The sequence below is a fragment of the Rhinoderma darwinii genome, chromosome 2 (assembly GCF_050947455.1).
Source record: "Rhinoderma darwinii isolate aRhiDar2 chromosome 2, aRhiDar2.hap1, whole genome shotgun sequence".
Taxonomy (NCBI): domain Eukaryota; kingdom Metazoa; phylum Chordata; class Amphibia; order Anura; family Rhinodermatidae; genus Rhinoderma; species Rhinoderma darwinii.
The window spans coordinates 353,581,303-353,607,191 of record NC_134688.1 but is presented as its reverse complement, the minus strand read 5'-3'; the positions used below and the strand labels follow the sequence as shown (position 1 = coordinate 353,607,191).

Genomic DNA, 25,889 nt, shown 5'->3' with positions numbered 1-25,889 from the left:
GCGCAGCAGATGGTGCAAAGTGAGATTTGCAATTTCCTATGCATATATGCCATTTCAGTGTCTGATATATTGTGCCCAGCATGTGCCACTGGAGACATACACCCCATAAATTGTAATGTGGGTTCTCCCGGGTACGGCAATACCCTACATGTGGCTGTTATTAGCTGCCTGGGCACACGACAGGGCTCAGAAGGGAAGGACCACCATTTAGCCTACTGGAGCTTTTCTGGTGCTAAGTCATGTAGGCAGAACCCCTGAGGTACCAGTACAGTTGAAACCCCCGAGAAGTGACCCCATTTTAAAAACTACACCCCTTAAGACATTCATCTAGTGGTGTAGTGAGCATTTTGACCCCACAGTTATTGTGTAAAAGGTAATGCGCAGCAGATGGTGCAAAGTGAGATTTGCAATTTCCTATGCATATATGCCATTTCAGTGTCTGATATATTGTGCCCAGCATGTGCCACTGGAGACATACACCCCATAAATTGTAATGTGGGTTCTCCCGGGTACGGCAATACCCTACATGTGGCTGTTATTAGCTGCCTGGGCACACGACAGGGCTCAGAAGGGAAGGACCACCATTTAGCCTACTGGAGCTTTTCTGGTGCTAAGTCATGTAGGCAGAACCCCTGAGGTACCAGTACAGTTGAAACCCCCGAGAAGTGACCCCATTTTAAAAACTACACCCCTTAAGACATTCATCTAGTGGTGTAGTGAGCATTTTGACCCCACAGTTATTGTGTAAAAGGTAATGCGCAGCAGATGGTGCAAAGTGAGATTTGCAATTTCCTATGCATATATGCCATTTCAGTGTCTGATATATTGTGCCCAGCATGTGCCACTGGAGACATACACCCCATAAATTGTAATGTGGGTTCTCCCGGGTACGGCAATACCCTACATGTGGCTGTTATTAGCTGCCTGGGCACACGACAGGGCTCAGAAGGGAAGGACCACCATTTAGCCTACTGGAGCTTTTCTGGTGCTAAGTCATGTAGGCAGAACCCCTGAGGTACCAGTACAGTTGAAACCCCCGAGAAGTGACCCCATTTTAAAAACTACACCCCTTAAGACATTCATCTAGTGGTGTAGTGAGCATTTTGACCCCACAGTTATTGTGTAAAAGGTAATGCGCAGCAGATGGTGCAAAGTGAGATTTGCAATTTCCTATGCATATATGCCATTTCAGTGTCTGATATATTGTGCCCAGCATGTGCCACTGGAGACATACACCCCATAAATTGTAATGTGGGTTCTCCCGGGTACGGCAATACCCTACATGTGGCTGTTATTAGCTGCCTGGGCACACGACAGGGCTCAGAAGGGAAGGACCACCATTTAGCCTACTGGAGCTTTTCTGGTGCTAAGTCATGTAGGCAGAACCCCTGAGGTACCAGTACAGTTGAAACCCCCGAGAAGTGACCCCATTTTAAAAACTACACCCCTTAAGACATTCATCTAGTGGTGTAGTGAGCATTTTGACCCCACAGTTATTGTGTAAAAGGTAATGCGCAGCAGATGGTGCAAAGTGAGATTTGCAATTTCCTATGCATATATGCCATTTCAGTGTCTGATATATTGTGCCCAGCATGTGCCACTGGAGACATACACCCCATAAATTGTAATGTGGGTTCTCCCGGGTACGGCAATACCCTACATGTGGCTGTTATTAGCTGCCTGGGCACACGACAGGGCTCAGAAGGGAAGGACCACCATTTAGCCTACTGGAGCTTTTCTGGTGCTAAGTCATGTAGGCAGAACCCCTGAGGTACCAGTACAGTTGAAACCCCCGAGAAGTGACCCCATTTTAAAAACTACACCCCTTAAGACATTCATCTAGTGGTGTAGTGAGCATTTTGACCCCACAGTTATTGTGTAAAAGGTAATGCGCAGCAGATGGTGCAAAGTGAGATTTGCAATTTCCTATGCATATATGCCATTTCAGTGTCTGATATATTGTGCCCAGCATGTGCCACTGGAGACATACACCCCATAAATTGTAATGTGGGTTCTCCCGGGTACGGCAATACCCTACATGTGGCTGTTATTAGCTGCCTGGGCACACGACAGGGCTCAGAAGGGAAGGACCACCATTTAGCCTACTGGAGCTTTTCTGGTGCTAAGTCATGTAGGCAGAACCCCTGAGGTACCAGTACAGTTGAAACCCCCGAGAAGTGACCCCATTTTAAAAACTACACCCCTTAAGACATTCATCTAGTGGTGTAGTGAGCATTTTGACCCCACAGTTATTGTGTAAAAGGTAATGCGCAGCAGATGGTGCAAAGTGAGATTTGCAATTTCCTATGCATATATGCCATTTCAGTGTCTGATATATTGTGCCCAGCATGTGCCACTGGAGACATACACCCCATAAATTGTAATGTGGGTTCTCCCGGGTACGGCAATACCCTACATGTGGCTGTTATTAGCTGCCTGGGCACACGACAGGGCTCAGAAGGGAAGGACCACCATTTAGCCTACTGGAGCTTTTCTGGTGCTAAGTCATGTAGGCAGAACCCCTGAGGTACCAGTACAGTTGAAACCCCCGAGAAGTGAACCCATTTTAAAAACTACACCCCTTAAGACATTCATCTAGAGTGTAGTGAGCATTTTGACCCAACAGTTATTGTGTAAAAGGTAATGCGCAGTAGATGGTGCAAAGTGAGATTTGCAATTTCCTATACATATATGCCATTTCAGTGTCCGATATATTGTGCCCAGCATGTGCCACCGGAGACATACACCCCATAAATTGTAATGTGGGTTCTCCCGGGTACGGCAATACCCTACATGTGGCTGTTATTTGCTGCTTGGGCACATGGCAGGGCTCAAAAGGGAAAGATGAGGGGGATAAGCTGTGCGGAGTGCATCAGGGTAAATTAAAAATCAAGGGATGTATGGTAAATTTTAAAACAATCTTTCATACAGAGCCCTGGTTTTTCGGGACACGTGTCGCATTGGTATGTTGTGTCCTTCCTTATCCCCCTCTTATAGCACACTTTGCACCTCTTTTGACTTTTTCCCTTCTTGCCAGTTTGGGGAACTTCTCCTGGAAAGTGTTGCCCTGGTACGATGCGTGTGGCCTCGCTTCCAGAAGTACTGGGTGCCCCTCCTTCCTGGTCGCCAAAAATTAGGTTCTTTATAACCACCTCTTGAAATTCCAGGAAAGTTCCCCTCTGGCCTGCACATCGACGTAGCACGTACGCATTGTACAATGCCATCTGTATGATGTGCACGGCCAGCTTCTTATACCACACCCTCGATTTCCGCGTAGCGCTGTAGGGCTTCAGGACTTGATCTGACAAGTCCACCCCTCCCATGTACCTATTGTAGTCCAGGATGCAATCTGGTTTGGGGGTCTCTGTACTGGTACCTCGTACAGGTACATGGGTACTGGTGTGGCCATGTATTGTTGTCAATACAAGGACATCTCTCTTGTCCTTGTACTTGACACACAATATGTTGCTACTAGAATGTGCCCTGCTCTCACCCCTTCTGAGTGTTTGCCCAAGCAGTGTTTTAGGGAGGCCTCTAAGATTTTTTCTAGCAGTGCCGCATGCCGCAGTCCTTCTGGAAGCGAGGCACTTGAAGAGCGGGACGCTGGTATAAAAATTATCCAGGTAGAGGTGGTAACCCTGGTCCAGCAGTGGGTGCACCAAATCCCACACAATTTTTGCGTTAATTCCCAGTAAGGGGGGGCATTCTGGGGGCTGAATACTGCTGTCCTTCCCTTCATATATCCTGAATTTATATGTATACCCTGATGCACTCTCGCACAGCTTATACAACTTCACGCCATACCTTGCCCTCTTACTTGGCAGGTATTGGCGGAATTGAAGCCTCCCTTTAAAATGTACCAGGGACTCATCAATGGAAATACACTTCTCGGGGGTGTATGCTTGGGCAAACCGGGCACTGAAATGGTCTAATAGGGGTCTCAGTTTATATAAACGGTCAAAACTGGGGTCATCTCGGGGTGGGCACTGCTCATTATCGGCATAATGTAGGAAGCGAAGTATTGCCTCATAACGCATCCTGGACATGGCCATACGGTACATCGGGGTGTGGTATAGGATGTCCGTGCTCCAGTAGGTCCTAATGGATGGCTTTTTTAGAAGCCCCATGTTCAAGAGCAGTCCCCAGAACTTGCCCAACTCTGCTGCGTTTACAGGAGTCCACCTCTGGGATTGGGCATAAAATGAGTTGGGGTTCTTGGTGATATACTGTTGGGCATATAAATTAGTCTGGGTGACCATTAGCTCTATAAAGTTATCAGTGAAGAAGAACTTGAAAAAGTCCATCTCACTGAACCCTGCCGTGTTAAATTTGATGCCTGGGCTGCCCGTGTACTCAGGGATTTGGGGTTCATAATGGTCTGGTGTGGGCGTCCAAATGGGGTCACTTCGCTCAGGGGTATCACTTGTTGTGGGGTCACTTCTCTCAGGGATTTCTACTATGGTGGTGGTCCTGGGGCGTCTCCTAGGGGGTCCCTCCTCTTCATCGCTGGATGAGGAGGTAGACAAATAAAATAGTGTATCGCCATCCGACGAGTCTGTGTCGGAGGCCAGAAATGCATACGCCTCTTCAGCAGTAAATGTCCGTTGGGACATGCTTGTTGTGCGAAGACAAAATTTATATACTGCAAAAAAATAAATCCCTAACTGGGAGCAATAGGATAGCACAACTAGCACAAATGTGTGTTTTGTTTTTAGAGAGCAAGTGGACTTCCCTGACACTAAAGCTAACTAGGGCGAGGGTTCCTAACACTAAACCTAACTAAATTTTATGTGGACTTCCCTAACGCTAAACCTAACTACGGCGACGATTCCCTGACACTAAACCTATCTAGATTATTTCAAGCTTCCCTGACACTAAACCTAACTACGGTGACGGGTGCCTGACACTAAACCTATCTAATTATTCCGAGCTTCCCTGACGCTAAACCTAACTACGGTGATGGATCCCTAACGCTAAGCCTATCTACGGTGACCGATTCCTGACGCTAAATTCCCTGACACTATACCTAACTACGCTTTTTGACGGTTCCCTGACACTAACTAACCCTAATACTAAACTAACCAGTTAAATTTTCAAAATTGGCTAAACTAACTATTTTTTTTTGTTTCTTTTTTTTCTTTTTATATTTTTTTTTTTGTTTTATGTTTTATATAGAAAAAAATGAAAAAAAAATCCCCAGGGACCAAGAAATGTGGTCCTGAAGACTGAAAAGTGGTCAGTGATAGGAGATCACTGACCAAAAAACGTGGGTAGAACTCAAAGAGGAAGGGAACAGGAGTGGGTAGTGGATGGGGTGGTGGGAAGCAAAAAAAACGTTGTTTTAGAAACTTTTTTTCACTTTTTTTCACTTCTTTTCTCTCTGACTCTCTGCTCACAACCGATCTCAACGCCTCGCTAACTCCAACAGGGCGTTCAGGGCGGTTGCAGCAGGATGTGAGGTCAGAGAGAGGAAGTGACGAGAATGATCGCTGCTATTGGCTAGTTACTCACTGACTAGCCAATAGCGGCGATCGGCGAGGCGGGACCATAGTAAATGGTCCCGGCCCATTATGCTGTGATAGCATGCTGTCAGAAACAGCAGCTATCACAGCTCAGGAACGCCGGGCTCGAGCACTGCTGTGCTGAATGAGACCGATCGCTGCTATTGGCTAGTTACTCACTGACTAGCCAATAGCGGCGATCGGCGAGGCGGGACCATAGTAAATGGTCCCGTCCCATTATGCCGTGATAGCCTGCTGTCAGAAACAGCAGCTATCACAGCGCATGAACGCGCCGGGCGCGCGCACCGCTGTTCTAACTGCAAGACGTACTATTACGGCATGGAGCGCGAACGATAGAGCTGCCATGACGTAATAGTACGTCAAGGAGCGGGAAGGGGCTAACCACATCTACCAATCATACAATACCATGTATACGATGTGAGGGATGATGTCACATTGCTTGTTCTCATGGGATTCCATGAGCCTAAAGACAATAATGGCTTATGTTATTATTGCTTGGCTTCTGGTTTATATCTGGTAAGTTACCAACACTGCTTGCATTATATTTCTTTTTTTATCATTCTGAAAGTAGGTGCATACTTATCTTTATGGTATCTCTGTTGTGCAATGTCCCAATGTCCCTGCCCCAGGGATAAGCCAAAATACGTATAGGTTCATATAAAGTAATGATTTGTGTCCTCCTGTTCAGTGACATCATGGTTACTGCTAAGTCATTATCACTGGCCCCAAGTATCAGTGTGTGCTCTTCTAGGAACTCAAATACAACATAGTATGACTGAAGTATAATAATTGTGTTATGGCATGGCGATAGAAAGATGGTTGACCACAGCTTATTTCTCTGTCACTGCCTCAGGCTTCACTACTTTCATCAAAAATCTGCAGGAATCTCCATGAACCTGTAGATCCTGACAGTTATTGGTGAAGAATTTGGTTGCCATTTTTAATTTAATGTTATTTTTGTTAAAGGAACAGTGTCACGAAAAAAAATTTTTGGATATCAATTTGCATTTAGTGTTTTATTATAAAATCTTTTATTTATGTGTGTGTTTGTGTTTTACTTTTCTCTTTTTTCTAACTTTTACTTCACTATGGGGGCTGCCATGTTGTTTTTCATCTCTGTATGTGTCGATTAACGACACATACAGACATGGAATACGGCAGCTACAGTCAGTCCATAGGAGTCAATGAACGGGACCCGTTCCACTGACTTTGCTCTATGGCTCTGTACTGCGCAGACGCAGGTCAGAGTCACACAGAGCAGAGCAGCTGTTTGCAGGGAGAGAGCAGGCGCCATCTTGAAGACCAGCTGCACTGCAGGTAAGATGTGCGTCACTGCATGTCCCACTCTCTCTCTCACAGACCGCCGCTCTGGTGACCCCCGACGGCCCCCCCATGGCCCCTCCCCGACGACCCCTCCCCCCTAACGGCCCCCCTGACGGCCCCCCCCTCTAACGCCCCCCCCCCTAACGGCCCCCCCCCTTGTGTGAAGGACACATGAAGAAACTGTACTGGGAAAGCCCTGAACGATAAATCTCTAGTTGTGCTGAGACTGTTTGGGGTTGTGACTAATGAACCTCTCAGTCTCAGCACAATTAGAGAGATTTATCATTCAGGAGTCTGGGAAAGCTGGGTGACCACCATTACCTCTCCTACTGGAGTGTGAGAGGTTCATTAGTCACATCCCCAAACACACTCCACTAGGAGGGGTAATGGTGGTCACCCAGCTTTCCCAGACCCCTGAATGATAAATCTCTCTAATTGTGCTGAGACTGAGAGGTTCATTAGTCACATCCCCAAACAGTCTCAGCACAACTAGAGAGATTTACCGTTCAGGGGTTCATTAGTCACATCCCTAAACACTTCAGTATGAGGGGTAATGGTGGTCACCCAGCTTTCCCAGACGCAGATATAACCAGGAAAGGGCTGGATGGACGGGCTGAGGGTGCACAGGGTTTTTGGTGACCCCCTCTGTCATGTGATCGGACCTAGGTTACCGGTTCATCAGACGGGGTTCATATGACTATAAATCTGTCCATAACAAGAGACAGTGCACTCAGGACAAGCCCTGCCCTCATGCCGTAGTTGTGTGGTTCTGTCTGCAGTGATGGCGGTGGGTGGCTCTGACACCCGCCTCCCCCGTCGGGTCATCTCAGGACAGAAGGGGTGTCTGGACTGGAGACACAGCGCCGCACCTGTCCTCAGGTCGTGTCTGGTATTGCAGTTCACCTCCATTGAAGTGAATAGGGCAGAGTTGTAATACCACACACGACCTGAGGACAGGTGCGGCGCCATGTTTTCCTGGACGACCCCTTTAAGACCTTTCCCATGTGTGTGGCAGAGCGGAGTGTGCACGGGCGCCGCTGATACTTCATAGCCGCTTATCAGCTGTTTTGAAGAATCAGCGGCGAGCACCCCCCCCCCCCCCACACACACACAAATCCCCCAAACACGCAAAATCAAGTGTAATCAAGCGTTTATTATGTGTTTTTTTGCACGTAAAATGTGCAAAACAAAACATGTCAAATACACGGCGTGTGAACCGGTCAACTGAAAAGTCATTCACTTCACTTTCATCATTCTAAGGCTGGGTTCACACGACCTATTTTCAGGCGTAAACGAGGCGTTTTACACCTCGATTTAGGCCTTAAAAGACGGCTCCAATACATTGGCAAACATCTGCCCATTCATTTGAATGGGTTTGCCGACGTACTGTGCCGACGACCTGTAATTTTACGCGTCGCTGTCAAAAGACGGCGTGTAAAATAACAGCCTCGGCAAAGAAGTGCAGGACACTTCTTGGGACGTAATTTGAGCCGTTTTTCATTGAATTCAATGAAGAACAGCTCCAAATTACGGCCGTAATTGACGCCTCGCAAAACGCGAGTACGAGCAATTACGTCTGAAATGACGGAGCTGTTTTCTCCTGAAAACAGCTCCGTCATTTCAGACGTAAATGCAGTTAGCGTGTTCACATACCCTAAGGGTATGTTCACACACAATGTTTTCAGCTGATAAATCGGAAGCAGAACGCCTACAAGCATCTGCCCATTGGTTTCAATGGGAAATACGGCGTTCTGTTCCGACAGGGCGTTTTTTACGTGGTAGTTTTCCAAAAACAGCACGTAAAAAGACGCCGACCAAAATGAAGTGCACATCACTTCTTGGGATGTTTTTGGAGCCGTTTTTCATTGACTTTATAGAAAAAATCTCCAAAAATGGCCGTTAAAAAACGCGAGTTTGATTAAAAAATGGCTGAAAATCAGGAGCTGTTTTCCCTTTGTTTAGTGATGGTGTGAACATACACTTAGCCTTTTGGTGTGTCCTATAACTTCTTCCAGCTGCAGGATCACACCCAATATGGCTGCCGGACACTGCTTAGCAATTTGAAGACACCTTTACCCACATTTACAGCAGCTGTGAGTCAGGTTGCTTTGCCTTATTCACCTTGCTGTAATTCTGGGAAGTCCTCCCCCTGGTGGCCAACATTGGAAAACATGTAAAATTATTATTTAATTTTTAATACTTTCCACCATACGGGAAAAAAAAAAAATACAGCAAAAAACGTAAAAAATATAATAGAAATAAGTAACGACACTTAAAAAAAAAGGTTTCATTTGCGACACATTCCCTTTAAAGACCTATTTTAATTGAGTCGATAAAGAACAACCAGCGTTACATGTGACAGACCCTGACAGGATAGGGTTACATGTGACAGGAATGTTAGATTTTAATCAATTATTCAGAATTACGGTCATTGAAATATATGAGAGACTGTGTAATACATGGTTGGGCGAGTCCTTGAGATCAAGGCCTGCTTTTTCCATCAACTCCCTACGCTACGGCTAACAGAGGGGGGTTACGAGTGGGGGATATATGTCTTTTGTGGGTTGTTTTTTTTTAGGAAGAAGCTGTTCATGGCTCAGAGAATGGATGAGCTGAGAGAAGTATTAATACATGACCCAGGTAACAACAGTAAGGTGATTACTAGGCGTGGCATCCTACCGCGACATGACATCTTAGCTGTCAATTGTTTTATCAGTCTTTCTCTAGCGTAGAAAAGTCACAAAAGGGCATAAAAGTTTTGGGGTTTTTACGCTGCCCTCACCACTTTCGGGAATAGGGGGCGTGGCTTACCAAAGTTGATAGGGTCACTGCTGCACGACAAATCTATTATAATTTACGCCAGAAAATTATAATGGATAATTATAGCAGAAATCTACTCCAGCTCCTAGCTCTGTACATTGCCCCTCATCAGACAACCCCCCTCATCAGACAAGCGGAAAGATGCAACAGATTTATTCGAGCTGTGGCATCTTATTTCAGCAAAACAGAAAGCTAAACCTGGCATATGAAACGCCAGTCTTAGAAAATTTGCATCCAAAAGTTTTCTAACTTTTTTGGGGTGTATTTAAAGAATGCTTTCTTTCCACATAGTGTAGATATCTATATATTGCAATGATATTGTGCTGTATGTGTCCCTTAGAATTGCTCCATTAGAACTACTTACAGCATCTTCTATTCTTCTGTTTAACAGAGAATCCCTACAACATCCTTGAAAATGAAATTGAGATCTGGGTAAATTCAGTGGCGGGCTGAAAAAAGGGGAGAAATGTACCACTATAACTTCGTGGTTTCTAAAAAGGCTAGGGCTACAAGGTGACTATGGCCGTGACACAGGATACCCAACCAAAGATCACTGTGTGCCCCTACGTACATCACACATATCTAGAGTGAATGTGGCAGCATTGCGACCTGCGACCGTGACCTGACAGTTGCAAGAAATTCTGCAGGTTTGGAGTACTTTTGCCATTACTTTAATTACATGCGATTCAACGCGGGAGCACACAGTGAACTTTGTCCGCAAGACCTGTGTCATGGCCAAGATCACAGTGTATCCCCAGTCTAACACCATCTGCAAGACGACCAATACCATCACCATCAAAATAATCATAGACAACATCATCATTACCACCAAGAAGATTATAATTAACATCATCAAGATCGGTATGTATTGTTAGAATTAAAGTTAAAGCTTTATGGTAACATTTGCCTACTTGCGAATTTCGGTAAAATCATGACATCATGATCATGAAATCATGATCTACCTATTATGTATAAAAATGCCGGCATCTTGGACCGATTGTAAAAATTCCAACGATGTTGCTTTTGCCCCGTAGGTTTACATATAGGTTGCACGCAAGTCACGATAATGCTGTGATTCTACCGTGACTCATAGGCAACCAAATGTTCTCGTGGAGCTCTAGCCTTACTACATTTGGCCACACATAGTTTTGTCAGCATACATTGCCGGCCATTCATTCTCAGGAAAAACATTGATTGCTGTGATGGATTTTTTTCCATCTTCTTTTATTCTTCCAGCGATGAATGGCATAGGATGTGTCCAGCAGCTGCTCAAGCTTCTGTTCCCCATAGAAATAGCCATAGTATGCGCCTTTATTTTTCGGGATCTGGAGGTGGAGAAGAGCATTTATTATGTATAAGAAGCCTAAGATTGGCCATGTTTGTGCAGATCTCTCATTATATCTGATGGCCTGGTTATCTTGTTATCTGCTCATCTATACTACGTTTGGGACCGCTTTGCCTAGCCAAGGAGCTCATACGGATATGACTTATAGATAACATAAAACAGTTTAAATATTTAATAATATGTTAGAAATTCTCTGTGCTATGACAAACCTCAACTGGTAAAGCTCTTCAAACCTAGGTTGGGTACTGATCATCAGATGGGCTCATGCGGCTAGGCAGGAATTGAGTCATGTATAGACAGTACATCTATTTAAATGCCACCCACTGTTTACTGGCTTAGGCAATATAAATAAAGTTGCGTCATATTTTTGCCCTCTATGAAGAGATACTGCCACGGCTGTGTGTTTGTGGACCCACTAGGCTGCTCCGCCGTAGCGGAGAAGCAGCTGGCTAAACAACAGTCAATAACAGTCGCTCGGATATGGGTACCTGGGTAGAAGATCAGGCAGGTACTCGGAGTAGCAGACACATGGTGAAGCAGGCACAGATGATGCTTGGTGTAGCAGATGACACCTGACGTGGCAGATGGCAACAGACGTGGCAGATGACAACAGACGTGGCAGATGAGGCACACACAACTCTCACAATAGGCTTAGGCTCAAGAACAAACACAGCAACAGCATATGGGAAGCACGATACAGGAACACTGGGAGCAGGATACAACTAAGGGATCATTTGCATAGACGAACACATGAATACAAACAACGCTCAGGCAAGGAGAGTAAACCCTTTTTAAAGTTCAGGATGTTACTAGGTTGATTGGGAAACTTTAGACAGGTGTGCACACTGGCCCTTTAAGGCCGGGAGTGAGCGTGCGCACACCCCACAAGACACAGGAGAGCACTGCAGTCGTGTGTGTTGACATCTCTGAGGAGGGAGATGCCGACATGAAGATACAGTCCTGTGGTCGCGGCTGCCGACAGTCAGCGACCGCGGGCATAACAGATACCTTGACATGGCATGTTGGTATGTGTGTATATTTATATATAGTGTTGGACTTGTGCTCATTACTTGTTCTCACCAGAGAAGATAATTGTGAGGGCCCCCCTACATCTATGTGCATGTCCACTTTTAATTGCACCGTAAATTTTGTTGTTATTATTTTATACACAGGACTCATTATCAATAAGGTCTAATAGGATATTTCTGAACCAACCCATTAGAAATAGAGTGTAGTGGCAAGGGAGTAGCTCCAAATGGAATTGTCTTCTGCTGGACCTTTGTGAACTATTATTGTGTCACACCCTGGGCCCTCAGGAGCATCCTCTAGTACTACGGGCGGCCAGTCTGCCCTGGTGTTCTGTACTTTCAATGCTCTAGTCACATATTCTAGTTGGGCCACATTCAAACATTGTGAAAAAACTTACCTAAGTAAAAATCCTATATGGTTATCAGCTTTATGGGCGTAATATTACTGAAAAACAATCCCATCTCTATTTCCAGATTTCTACAATCGACTCTTCTGTCAATAGATTTGCACCATCAAGAATAAGTGACAACGTCTATAGATAGAAAACATCAAGAGATAGTTGTCCCAAAAACAAAGAATGAAGTTTTGTCTTTTTCTTTTATCAAAAATAAATGCAATAAATAATCTAGCCACCAGTGTGATATTTTGCTTCTTTGATCTACAACTGCACCTGTGTATAATGTGTAACAAATATGAAAATGACATTATAAAATGGTTCACTATGAAGTACCAAATGGACATAAGATGTAACCAAGGTAGATGACAATATATGGGTTTAAATGGGTTTTCCAGTTTTCCAATCTCATAAAACGATGCCAAATTGCTAGGAGGTTACTAGTAGGAAACTACACAGGACACTGCATCTCGACACAGTGTTTAGCTTTTTCCTTCAGCGGGTCTCTAGAACTCAGGACCTGCTGTATGGGAGGCAGAAACACTTATGCCTCATGCACATGACAGTGTGCGCCCGTCGGGTCCCATCAGTGATCCACTATCTTTCCACAGATCGGAGAATTGGGTCCGTTTTCACGGAACCGATTCACCCGCTAAAATAAATGGGCCATGAAAACTATCGGGGGCCATTCGGATGCCATGAAAAACAGCCAGAGTGGCACTCGGTTATGTGCAACTGCACTAAGGGTATGTTCACACAGGGTGGATACGCTGCTTAAAAGCACACACCGTATCAGCCCTGTGCTCCGCAGGGAATTACAGTCTAAAAACCGCACTAAACTGTGGTGCAGTTTTTCGGCTGAAATGTCCGCTGCGGAAAACCGGACAGAAATAAAAAGGGTAATTACCATGGCGACGCGTCCCACCAACGTCCTGATGTCATGACGCTCTGCAGCCCTGAGATGACGTTTTATCCCATGTGACCTATGCAGCCTGTGATTGACCGCAGCAGTCACATGTATTATACATCCGACACCTTGCTCTAACGGTCGGGATTGGAGGCCATTTAACCTTTTACATGCCGCGGTCATTAGTGACTGTGGAATGTTATTGGTTTCAGAAGGAGGGGTTTCCCTCTGTCTATGTAAAGGATCTGCCAGACACAGCTTCTGTGTCGACGCCCGTGGTTAATCAGTCTGCACCTGCTCCTAGGTCTGATAGAGTGACTCGATCTGCTACCACTCAGGCTGGTAGGCTCAGGAGTGGGAGAACCTATCACAGCCTGGCCAGACGGTTCTAGCTCCCGCCCTCGGTCTATTTATACCTTCATTTCCTGCTTGTCTTTGCCTGTGATTCTTTCCTGTTTCCTGGCTCTGCTGCTCCTGCTATTATTATTGACCTTGCTTCATTTTGACCCTGGCTTTACTTAGTACGCTCCTACTCTGCGTTTGGTACCTCGTACACTCCTGGTTTGACTCGGCTCGCTCACTACTCCTGTTGCTCACGGTGTTGCCGTGGGCAACTGCCCCATTTCCCTTAGCTTCTGTGTACCCTTGTCTGTTTGTCTGTCGTGCACATATTGAGCTTAGGGACTGTCGCCCAGTTGTACGCTGTCGCCTAGGACGGGCCATGCAAGTAGGCAGGGACTGAGTGGCGGGTAGATTAGGGCTCACCTGTCTGTCTCCCTACCCCGCCATTATCTAATCACAGGCCCATATACCTTTTCTACCCTGGTCCCTGACACAACTATGGACCCCCTTGAGACCCTGGCTCAGCAAATGCAGGGCCTTTCCCTACAGGTCCAAGCCCTGGCTCAGAGGGGCAACCAGCGTGATGCTACCCTGGTAGTGCCCCCCACCTCACCTCTTGAACCCCACCTCAAGTTGCCTGACCGGTTCTCAGGGGACCGGAAGACTTCTTTCTCCTTTCGGGAGAGTTGTAGGCTCTATTTCCGTGTAAGGCCCCACTCCTCAGGTTCTGAGAGCCAGCGAGTAGGTATAATTAAGGTATAATTATGTCCGGCTCCAGGACGGGCCACAAGAATGGGCGTTCTCCTTGGTTCCTGACGCCCCTGAACATTCCTCTGTTGATCTTTTTTTTTTCTGCTCTCGGGCTCATATATGACGAGACTGACAAGACTGCCTTTGCTGAGAGTCCGCTGGTGACCTTACGTCAGGGTAAGAGACCCGTTGAGGAGTACTGTTCTGACTTTAGGAAGTGGTGTGTAGCTTCTCGGTGGAATGACCCTGCCTTGAGGTGCCAGTTTAGATTGGGTCTGTCGAACGCCCTGAAAGACCTGTTAGTTAGCTATACCATCAGTGAGGTCACTTGGGCGCACAGGTATTTCCCGTAAATATGACACCTAATAAGATCTTGCTTCCCTTTCAGGTCTCTTTTGAGGGTAGGTCTGCTACCAGCAGTGCCTTCGTGGATTCAGTGTCTTCTGCTAATATTATGTCTGTGGAATTTGCTATGTCTCTAGCTATGCCATTGATTGATTTGCCTAAACCTGTCCCGGTAGTGGGTATCGACTCCACTCCACTTGCTAATGGTTATTTTACACAGCATACCCCTGTTTTTGAACTCATTGTTGGCTCCATGCATTTGGAGCAGTGCTCTGTACTGGTGATGCAGGGATTATCGTCCGATTTGGTTTTAGGCCTTCCCTGGTTGCATTTGCATAATCCCACGTTTGACTGGAATACTGGGGATCTTACCAAATGGGGTAATGAATGTTTGACGTCATGTTTTTCTGTTAATTCTATTTCTCCCCCTGAGGAGGTGAACACGCTACCTGAGTTTGTTCAGGACTTCGCTGATGTTTTCTCTAAGGAAGCCTCCGAAGTGTTACCTCCTCATAGAGAATACGATTGCGCAATCGATTTGGTACCAGGAGCTAAGCTCCCTAAAGCTAGGATATTTAATCTCTCTTGTCCCGAACGTGAAGCCATGAGAGAGTATATCCAGGAATGCCTGGCCAAGGGTTACATTCGCCCCTCTTCTTCTCCGGTAGGTGCTGGCTTCTTCTTCGTAGAGAAGAAGGATGGTGGTCTTAGGCCGTGCATCGATTACCAAAACTTGAATAAGGTCACTGTAAGGAACCAGTATCCCCTTCCTTTGATTCCTGATCTCTTTAATCAGGTTCAGGGGGCCCAATGGTTCTCTAAGTTTGATCTTCGTGGGGCTTATAACCTTATCCGCATCAGAGAGGGGGATGAGTGGAAGACTGCGTCCAACACGCCCGAAGGTCATTTTGAATACCTCGTCATGCCCTTTGGGTTGTGTAATGCTCCCGCGGTCTTCCAGAATTTCATAAATGAGATTTTGAGAGACAACCTGGGGGTATTTCTTGTAGTGTACCTTAATGACATACTTGTGTTTTCCAAGGACTGGTCCTCCCACATTGAGCATGTCAAGAAGGTGCTCCAGGCCCTTCGGGAAAACAAACTCTTTGCTAAATCTGAAAAATGTGTGTTTGGGATGCAGGAGATACCAATTTTGGGTCAAATCCTCACTCCTAATGAATTCCGCATGGACCCTGCCAAGGTTCAGGCTGTGGCTGAATGGGTGCAACCTGCCTCCCTGAAGGCATTACAGTACTTCTGGGGTTTGCTAATTATTACAGGAGATTTATTGCTAACTTCTCGGTCATCGATAATCCTCTTATGGATCTTACTCGCAAAGGGGCTGATCTCCTCCACTGGCCTCCGGAGGCGGTCCAGGCTTTTGAGATCCTTAAGAAGTGCTTTATCTCTGCCCCAGTGCTGATTCAGCCTAACCAAATGGAGCCATTCATCGTGGAGGTTGACGCCTCCGAGGTGGGAGTGGGTGCTGTCTTGTCCCAGGGTACCAGGTCCCTCACCCATCTCCGTCCCTGTGCCTACTTCTCCAGGAAGTTCTCGCCCACTGAGAGTAACTATGACGTGGGCAACCTCAAACTCTTAGCCATTAAATGGGCATTTGAAGATTGGCGCCACTTCTTGGAGGGGGCTAGGCACCAGGTAACGGTCCTTACCGACCACAAGAATCTGGTCTTCCTAGAATCTGCCCGGAGGCTAAAGCCGAGACAAGCTCGATGGGCGTTGTTTTTTACTAGATTCAACTTTGTCGTCACCTATAGGGCTGGGTGTAAAAATATTAAAGCTGATGCACTGTCGCGTAGCTTCATAGCCAGCCCTCCTTTGGAGGAAGATCCTGCTTGTGTTTTGCCCCCAGGTATAATAATATCCTCTGTTGATTCTGACTTAGTCTCCGAAATTGCGGCTGATCAAAGTTCAGCTCTCGGGAACCTTCCTGAGAACAAGCTGTTTGTTCCCCTGCAATTCCGGCTAAGGGTACTCAGGGAAAATCATGACTCTGCACTATCTGGCCATCCTGGCATCCTGGGTACCAAGCACCTCATTGCTAAAAACTATTGGTGGCCTGGTTTGCTTAAAGACGTTAAGGCCTACGTCGCCTCTTGTGAAATTTGTGCTAGGTCCAAGACTCCCAGGTCCCGACCAGCAGGCTTACTATGTTCTTTGCCCGTTCCCCAGAGACCTTGGACCCATATCTCCATGGATTTTATCACCGATCTGCCTCCATCTCAAGGCAAGTCGGTGGTGTGGGTTGTAGTAGACTGCTTCAATAAGATGTGCCACTTTGTGCCCCTCAAGAAACTACCCAATGCCAAGACGTTAGCTACCTTGTTTGTCAAACACATCCTGCGTCTCCATGGGGTTCCTGTCAATATTGTTTCTGACAGAGGGGTACAATTTGTTTAATTGTTTTGGAGAGTTTTCTGTAAAAAGTTGGAGATTGATCTGTCCTTCTCCTCAGCCTTCCATCCTGAAACTAATGGCCAAACTGAGAGGACTAATTAGTCTCTAGAACAATATTTAAGGTGTTTTATCTCTGACTGCCAATATGATTGTGTCTCCTTCATTCCCCTCCCCGAATCTTCCCTTAATAACTGGGTCAGTAACTCATCAGGGGTCTCCCCATTTTTCTGTAATTTTGGGTTTAATCCACGGTTCTCCTCCGTTTCACCAGGTGGTTCCAACAATCCCGAGGTAGATGTCGTTCATCGGGAACTGTGCACAGTCTGGGCCCAGGTTCAGAAGAACCTAGAGGCGTCCCAGAGCATACAAAAGACTCAGGCAGATAGAAGACGTTCTGCTAACCCCTTGTTTGTGGTCGGGGATCTGGTGTGGCTTTCTTCAAAAAATTTGCGCCTTAAGGTTCCGTCCAAAAAATTTGTTCCCCGGTATATAGGGCCGTACAAGGTCATTGAGGTCCTTAACCCTGTCTCCTTCCGGCTGGAGTTACCCCCGTCTTTTCAAATACACGACGTGTTTCATGCCTCCCTCCTGAAACGCTGCTCCCCGTCCTTGGTTACCTCGAGGAAACCTCCAGTCCCTGTTCTTACCCCTGAAGGGGAAGAATTCGAGGTGGCCAAGATTGTGGACAGCAGGATGGTCCAAGGTTCCCTCCAGTACCTTGTCCATTGGAGAGGATACGGGCCTGAGGAGAGGACTTGGGTACCTGCCCGGGATGTTCACGCTGGGGTATTGCTCAGGAGGTTCGGTTCCATCTTCGGTTCCCCAATAAGCCAAGTCCACCTAGGAAGGGTCCAGTGGCCCCTCATAAAAGGGGGGGTACTGTAAAGGATCTGCCAGACACAGCTTCTGTGTTGACGCCCGTGGTTAATCAGTCTGCATCTGCTCCTAGGTCTGTTAGAGTGACTCGATCTGCTACCACTCAGGCTAGTAGGCTGAGGAGTGGGAGAACCTATCACAGCCTGGCCAGACGGTTCTAGCTCCCGCCCTCAGTCTATGTATACCTTTATTTGCTTCTTGTCTTTGCCTGTGATTCTCTCTTGTTTCCTGGCTCTGCTGTTCCAGCTATTACTATTGACCTCAGCTTCATTTTGACCCTGGCTTTACTGACTACGCTCCTGCTCTGCGTTTGGTATCTCGTACACTCCTGGTTTGACTCAGTTCGTTCACTACTCTTGTTGCTCACGGTGTTGCCCCATTTCCCTTAGCTTGTGTGTACCCTTGTCTGTTTGTCTCTCGTGCACGTATTGAGCGTAAGGACCGTCGCCCAGCTGTACGCCGTTGCCTAGGATGGGTCATGCAAGAGTGGCGGGTTGATTAGGGCTCACCTGTCTGTCTCCTTACCCAGTCATTACACCAACTGTCCCAAATTTGCTGGGACTGTACCGAATTTATAGAGACAGTCCCGGTAAATTACTGTCCCGGGACTTGTCCCGGCAACTAGTACATTCAAATGTATCTGCGTCCTCAGTACGCAAATACAATTGAATACTATGGCAGAGCAGGAAACTATCCGCTTCCTGCTCTGCCATTCACTCCTCCTGGAGCATAATTCCCGGCCAAAGCGTTGCCGACACCCTGGCCGGGGATTCCACTGCAGGAGGTGCCACTGACTTCACTGCCCTTATATGGACAGTAAAGTCAGGACTCTCTCTATGAGTGGAATTCCCGGCAAGGGAGTCAGAAACGCTTTGGCCGGGGATTCTAGCGCTCCAGGAGTAGCACATGACTTCACTGTCCATATAATGGCAGTGACGTCAGGGGCACTTCCTGCAGTGCAATCACCGGCTAGAGCATTGCCGACGCCTGGCCAGAGATTCTGCTTATAGAGGGAGCCAGGCTTCCCCTGGTGCGCCGATCTCCCCTTCCCCTCCCTCGAAGAAGCATTGCAGACGCCTGGCCGGGGATTTCGCTCATAGAGTGAGCCCATGACTTGACCGTCCCTATAAGGGCAGTGACGTCAGGGGCACCTCATGCAGCGGAATCCAGAGCATCTACAGGGGGTGTGTGTGTGGCATCATCTACAGAGGGTGTGTGTGGCATCATCTACAGGGAGGGTGTGTGGCATCATCTACAGGGGTCTGCGTGGCATCATCTACATGGGGTCTGTGTAGCATCATCTACAGGGGTCTGCGTGTCATTATCTACAGGGGGTCTGCGTGGCATCATCTACAGCGAGTCCGTGGCATCATCTAGAGGAAGTCTGCATGGCATCATCTCCAGGGGGCTGTTTATGGCATCATCTATAGGGGGTTGTGTGTGGCATCATCTACAGGGGGCTGTATGTGGCATCTACAGGAGGGTGTGGCACTATCTACAGAGGACATTGTGGTATTATCTACAGAGGGCACTGTGGCACTATCTACAGGGGTGCCATGTGGAAATATCTACAGGGGGCTATGTGCGGTACTATCTACTAGGGGGCTATGTGTGGCACTATCTAAAGGGTGTGAGTGGCATCATCTACAGGGGTGTGTGGCATCATCTACAGGGGTCTGTGTGGCATCATCGCTTGGGGGTCTGTGTGGCATCTACAGGAGTCTGTGTGGCATTATCTACAGGGGTCTGTGTGGCATCATCTACAGGGGGTCTGTGTGGCATCAACTACAGGGGGTCTGTGTGGCATCATCTACAGGGGTTGTGTGTGGCACTATCTACAGAGGGCATTGTGGTATTATCTACGGAGGGCACTGTGGCACTATCTACATGGGGGCCATTTGGAACTATCTACAGGGGGCACTGTGGCATCATCTACAGGAAGCAGTGTGTGGCAATATCCACGGGGAGATTTGTGAGGCAATATCTACAAGGAGCACTGAGTGCGGCACTATCTACACTGGTTTTTACGCTGCCATTAGTGGTCAGCACATATCTCCTAGTCTTAGTGATAAAGTGAGACATCACCTGCCTGGAAACAACCAGATAACCAGAGACATACCAGCCACCATAGTAGTTGTCAGCCAAACCAGTGCAGAAATTTTGTTTGTTTTATTGTATGCAGAAATTCTGGAAAGCCACACCCCACTAGCCAGATCTGGTGGTATAAATTTTTTGGCCACGGCCTTTATTAAATGTATAACACCCAACAGATAAACCACGCCCCCATAAGACACACCCATCAAAGACGCCAATTCCCAACTGTCCCTGGGGGAAGAAAATCAAATGTTGGCAATTATGCATACCTCTCGTTGGGGCGGCACTTTAGTATTAAATAGCGGCCGTTCGCTCCAAACAGTGTTCAGTCACAGTGGGCCACAGCTGTGGATTCAACCGTGTAAGGGAGTTATACTGCCTCTTTAAATTGAACTGTCTCCCCTGTGCATCCTCCATGTTTGTGACTACAAGCGTTCAGTGTTCCCTCCTGTGTGGAGTGATGTCTCATCTATGTTCTGTTGTATGCCTGCTATGTTATCTGCAGCCACCAGGTGTCCCCAGTGACTTCATATAAACTGCTGTCTGTTGGGAAACAGGAGGGTGGGTGTGTGTGTGCGTGTGTGCGTGCGTGCGTGCGTTAGCACACACATGGGAGACAGAGAGAGCTGTTGCAACTTGGTAGGGAGAGAGTATGGCCTGAGCCTGGCAAGAAGCTGCAGGATGGAGGTCCTCCCTACAAGAGAGAGACTGTAGGGGAACAAGGAGGATTCCTTGCGAGTAGAAGCAGGCACCTAGGGGAAAATGGATAGAGCCCATGTTGGAGGGTGCCCAGGGAAAGATAAGTAGGAGTATATCTGTTGCCTACTGTCGATGTTGTTCTGAAGAACCTGTAAATTGAAGCCATTGTAGATGTTAGCAAATGTAATTATTTTGAGGCATCTTTAAAGAGACTGTACCCTATTCAAAGACTTGAACTTAAAACTGTGTGAGCAGGCCACTTCATGGCCTGTACCCATGGTTATATGCAATATACAAACCTTAACCCGTTAGTGACCGCCCCATAGTGTTTTTACGGCGGCCCCTAATGGGCTTTATTCCAATGCAATAGCCTTTTTACGGCGCTGCATCGGAATAAGTAAACAGAGCAGGGAGCCGTTAAATCTCCCTGCTCTCAGCTGCCATGTAGCTGAGGGCTGGGGGCATCCCTGCTCGAACGTGTGAGATCGATATTAGTATTGATCTCACCCGTTTAACCCCTCAAATGCGGCGCTCAATAGCTAGCGCCGCATCTGAGTTGTTATGGAGAGAGGGAGGGAGCTCCCTCTCATCCCACCGACGACAAGATCGCCGAGTGTCTGTGTCTCCGATGGCAGCCGGGGGCCTAATAGAGGCCCCCAGGTCTGCCTGTAGTGAATGCCTGCTGGCATGGCCTAGCAGATGTCTGTCCGTTTTACACGGACAGGCATAATACACTGCAATACAGAAGTATTGCAGTGTATTATAAATGTGATCGTATGATCGCATATTGAAGTCCCCTAGTGGGACAATTAAAAAAGTAAAAAAAAGTTAGTCGCATCTACTCCAAAATGGTACCGATAAAAACTACAAGTCGTCCCGCAAAAAAAAGCCCTCATACAACTGCATCGGCGAAAAAATAAAAAAGTTATGGCTCTTCAAATATGGAGACGCAAAAAGAAATAATTTTAAAAAAGTGTTTTCACTGTGTAAAAGTAGTAAAACATACAAAATCGATATAAATTTGGTATCGTTGCAACAACCCGCTGAAAAAATTATTGTGTTATTTATAACATACAGTAAACTGCGTAAATTTAGGATGCAAAAAAGTGTGGCGAAATTGCAGTTTTTTTTCTATTCCCCCCCAAAAAAAGTTAAAGTTAATCAATAAAATCTATGTACCCCAAAATGTTGCTATTAAAAATTACAACTTGTCCCGCAAAATATAAGACCTTATACAGCAATGTCGACGCAAAAATAAAAAAGTTATAGCTCTTTGAATGAGACGATGGAAAAACGTAAAAAATGGCTTGGTCATTAACTCCTTAACGCCGAAGGACGGATATATCCGTCCTCAGCAGCTGCTAGTTCGCGCAGGAGGACGGATATATCCGTCCTGTGATGGCGCGGGTACTGAGACTGTACCCACGTGATCAGCGGCAGGAGCACGGCTGTTATACTCAGCCTGGCTCCTGCTGCAACTGCCGGAATCGAAGCGCGCTTCGATTCCGGCAGTTTAACCCATTAAATGCCGCTGTCAATAGTGACAGCGGCATCTAATGTGTTTGACAGAGGGAGGGAGCTCCCTCTGTCACCCGATCGGCGCCCCCGCAAACAAATCGCGGGTCGCCGTCGGGTTTCCATGACAGCCGGGGGTCTAACAAAGACCCCCAGGTCTGCCTTCAGCATCTGCCTGTTAGGCGATGCCGGAGGCATGACCTAACAGATTGCCTGTCAGTTTTACACTGACAGGCAATAATGCTTTGGTATACTAAGTATACCAAAGCATTATAAATGCGATCAACAGATCGCATAGTGAAGTCCCCTGATGGGACTTAAAAAAAAAAAATGTCAATCAGTTAAATAAAGTTTGTAGAAAAAAAAAATAATAATTACAGTCAAAATCAAATAAAACTACTTTTTTTGCCCAAAAAGTGGTTTTATTCAGTAAAAGTGTCAAAACAAATCACACATACACATATATGGTATCCCCGCGATCGTAACAACTTGACCAATAAAATTAACACATTAATTAAACCGCCGGATGAACGGCGTCCAAAAAAAACGCAAAAAACAACGGCAAAATTCTCTCTTTTCTCGCATTCCCCCCATAAAAAATAAAATAAAAGTTAATCTATAAGTCCTATGTACCCCAAAATAGTACTAATGAAAACTACACATTGGCCCGCAAAAATTAAGCCCACATACGGCCACATCGACGGAAAAAAAAAAAATGACGGCTCTTGGAACGCGGCGATGCAAAAACAAGTAATTTTTTTCTAAAAGGGTTTTTATTGTGCAAACGTAGGAAAACATATAAAACATTTACATATTTGGTATCCACGTAATAGTGCCGACCCATAGAATAAAGTGAACATGTTATTTACGCTGCATAGTACACGGCGTAAATTTATACCGTGAAAATTAATGCTGGAATAGCTGCTTATTTTCAATTCTCTCCTAAAATAAAGTTAATAAAAGTTAATCAATATATTGTAAGCATCTAAAAATGGTGCAATTACAAAATACAACTCGTCCTGCAAAAAACAAGCCCTTATACGGCGATGTCGACGGAATAAAAAAAAAGTTACGACTCTTGGAATGCAACCGTGAAAAAACAAAAAATAATCCTTGGTCATTAACGTGCAAAATGGCCCGGTCATTAAGGGGTTAAAGGGAATGTGTCGCTAGAAATTATTATTTTTTTCTTTAGTTAAACAATTATTATTTAAGTGACTACACATTGTTTTAATTTTTTTAATTTTTTCACAAGTCAGGAAATATTATAAATTAGATTGTATGAAATTTTAAATACTTTTGTGTCAAAAAGACAAAAGTATAATAGGTATGATACGAGTTAACAAATCCCCGCCTGAAGAAGGAGCCTGTGTGCTCTGAAAGCTTGCATATAGAACTTTTATGGGTAGCCAATAAAGGTATCATACCTATTATACATTTGTCTTTTTTGACACAAAAGTATTTAACATTTCATATTGTCTCTGGCTAACACGGTATTACACTATTTTTTACTGTACTTTATAAATTAGATTTTAATTTTTAACATTTCCATGTGCTGGCTACTAGAGGGAGCAGTTCCCAAAATTGCAGCATGGTCAATGTGGTAAAGCAACCTCATTGCTTTATGCTGCAAGTTTGGGGTAGACACACTCTCTCTCGTGTCCTCACACAATCCCCCCTCCCTTCTTCTAGCTAGTGCCAGGAGAAGGAGAGGTTTGAATCTTCAAACCTCCTACACTGTGTGCCGCCATTTTCTGAGCGACTGCACAGTGTAGGAGGATTAGATATAGTGCTCAGCAGTCAGTATAACACGGTCATACACGAACATAATACACACATCACATACACGAACATAAATGACCTTCTCCTGCCGCCGCCGCCACCTCCGCTCCTATTCCTTGCACCTTCGCTTCCTTGAGCATATGGCCGGAAGCCGCGGTCGTAAGTCGTCATCTTACTGTCCGGCCGTGGCTTCCGGTCCACATGAAAATGGTGCCGGATTTCGCTCTGCAAACGAGCTTAGTTTTGGTCTGTGTGGGAGCGGCGCATGCGCCGTTCCCACACAGACGGCATACACTTCTGTGAATGGAACGGCTCCCGTTCACATTCTCTATGGGGTTGTATGTGCTATATTCCATCTCTGTATGTGTCGTTAATCGACACATACAGAGATGAAAAAAAAATGGCAGCTCCCATACAGAAGTAAAAGTAAGAACAAAGTAAAAAGTAGAACACAAGAACACAAATAAATAAAATGTATGTTAATATCATATTAAAAGCAATATGATAAAAAAAAATAAAAAAAAATGTCATGACACCTTCCCTTTAAGGTCTAAAATAGGCTGGTCATTAAGGGGTTATAAATTAACTTACAAAAAAACAAAACCCAGATCTGGTGGTATAAAATTTTTGGCCACGGCATTTATTAAATGTATAATAAGCCAAATATATAAATATAATACAAGAATAAGATACTCAGCCAGAAACTCAAGCCAAACAGTCACCATATGTCCACTCATTTTCATGGGTGGCTAACCCCCCTTCTGATAAAGAGCCGTGGTAATACAAATACATAACAATATGAGGATGGGGCAGTTCCTCTACAGTGCGCTGAGGTCTGGCAAAGACCCAATCGTGGTGACACTTTTAAAGCCCAGCTGTAACGACCCAGTGGTGATGGGGTACTGCGAGGCGGTATTGGGACACGGCGGCTGGGCCTTCAAGCACTCCATGCGGAGCCGTTACAGGGAAATGGAGGGGGTCTGCACTGTAAGGTGAATCATACCTCCCAACTTTTGAATTCGGGAAAAGTGGGACATGCAAGCCACGCCCAATATCCCGCATAAACACATCAAATCACGGCCAGATCCTTCTTCATATAAAAAGCGCACATTCTCACTGCGGATCTCTAGACTGTCTGGATATCACAGATATTATATTTCAGGTTATAAATAGTCTTACTTTTCCTATCTTGGGTATAACATTTGCTCATCATGGCAGCAGCTGCAGGACAAACCAAAAGGCTGAAAACAATGAAAGTCAAGAGGGAGATCCTGTGGTGGATGACTTTTCAATTGACAGGTAGCAGAGTTACATGACAGGGATTTTTTTTCCAGTTGTGTAACTCTGCTACCTGTCAATGGAAAAATCATCCACATGAGCTCCCTTGTAGATCGCTCCACACACAGCCCCCCTGTAGATAGCGCCACACACAGCCCCACTTGTAGATCGCTCCACACACAGCCCCCCTGTAGATAGCTACACACACAGCCCCCTGTAGATAGCTCCACACACAGCCCCCTGTAGATAGCTCCACACACAGCCCCCCTGTAGATAGTGCCACACACAGTCTCACTGTAGATAGCTCCACACAAAGCCCCCCTGTAGATAGCACCACACACAGCCCCCTGTAGATAGCTCCACACACAGCCCCCCTGTAGATAGCGCCACACACAGCCCCCCTTGTAGATAGCTCCACACACAGCCCCCCTGTAGATAGCTCCACACACAGCC

General features: G+C 46.1%; 1 long non-coding RNA gene across 1 annotated transcript; it reads right to left on the bottom strand.

The window, feature by feature from the left end:
• Positions 1-9,277: 9,277 nt before the first annotated feature.
• On the bottom strand, positions 9,278-20,599 carry LOC142741331 (uncharacterized). Its single transcript, XR_012881101.1, has 3 exons — positions 20,432-20,599; positions 12,437-12,571; positions 9,278-10,990 (listed from the first exon to the last, which is right to left on the bottom strand). It is a non-coding gene; the product is annotated as an uncharacterized LOC142741331 (long non-coding RNA).
• Positions 20,600-25,889: the final 5,290 nt, after the last annotated feature.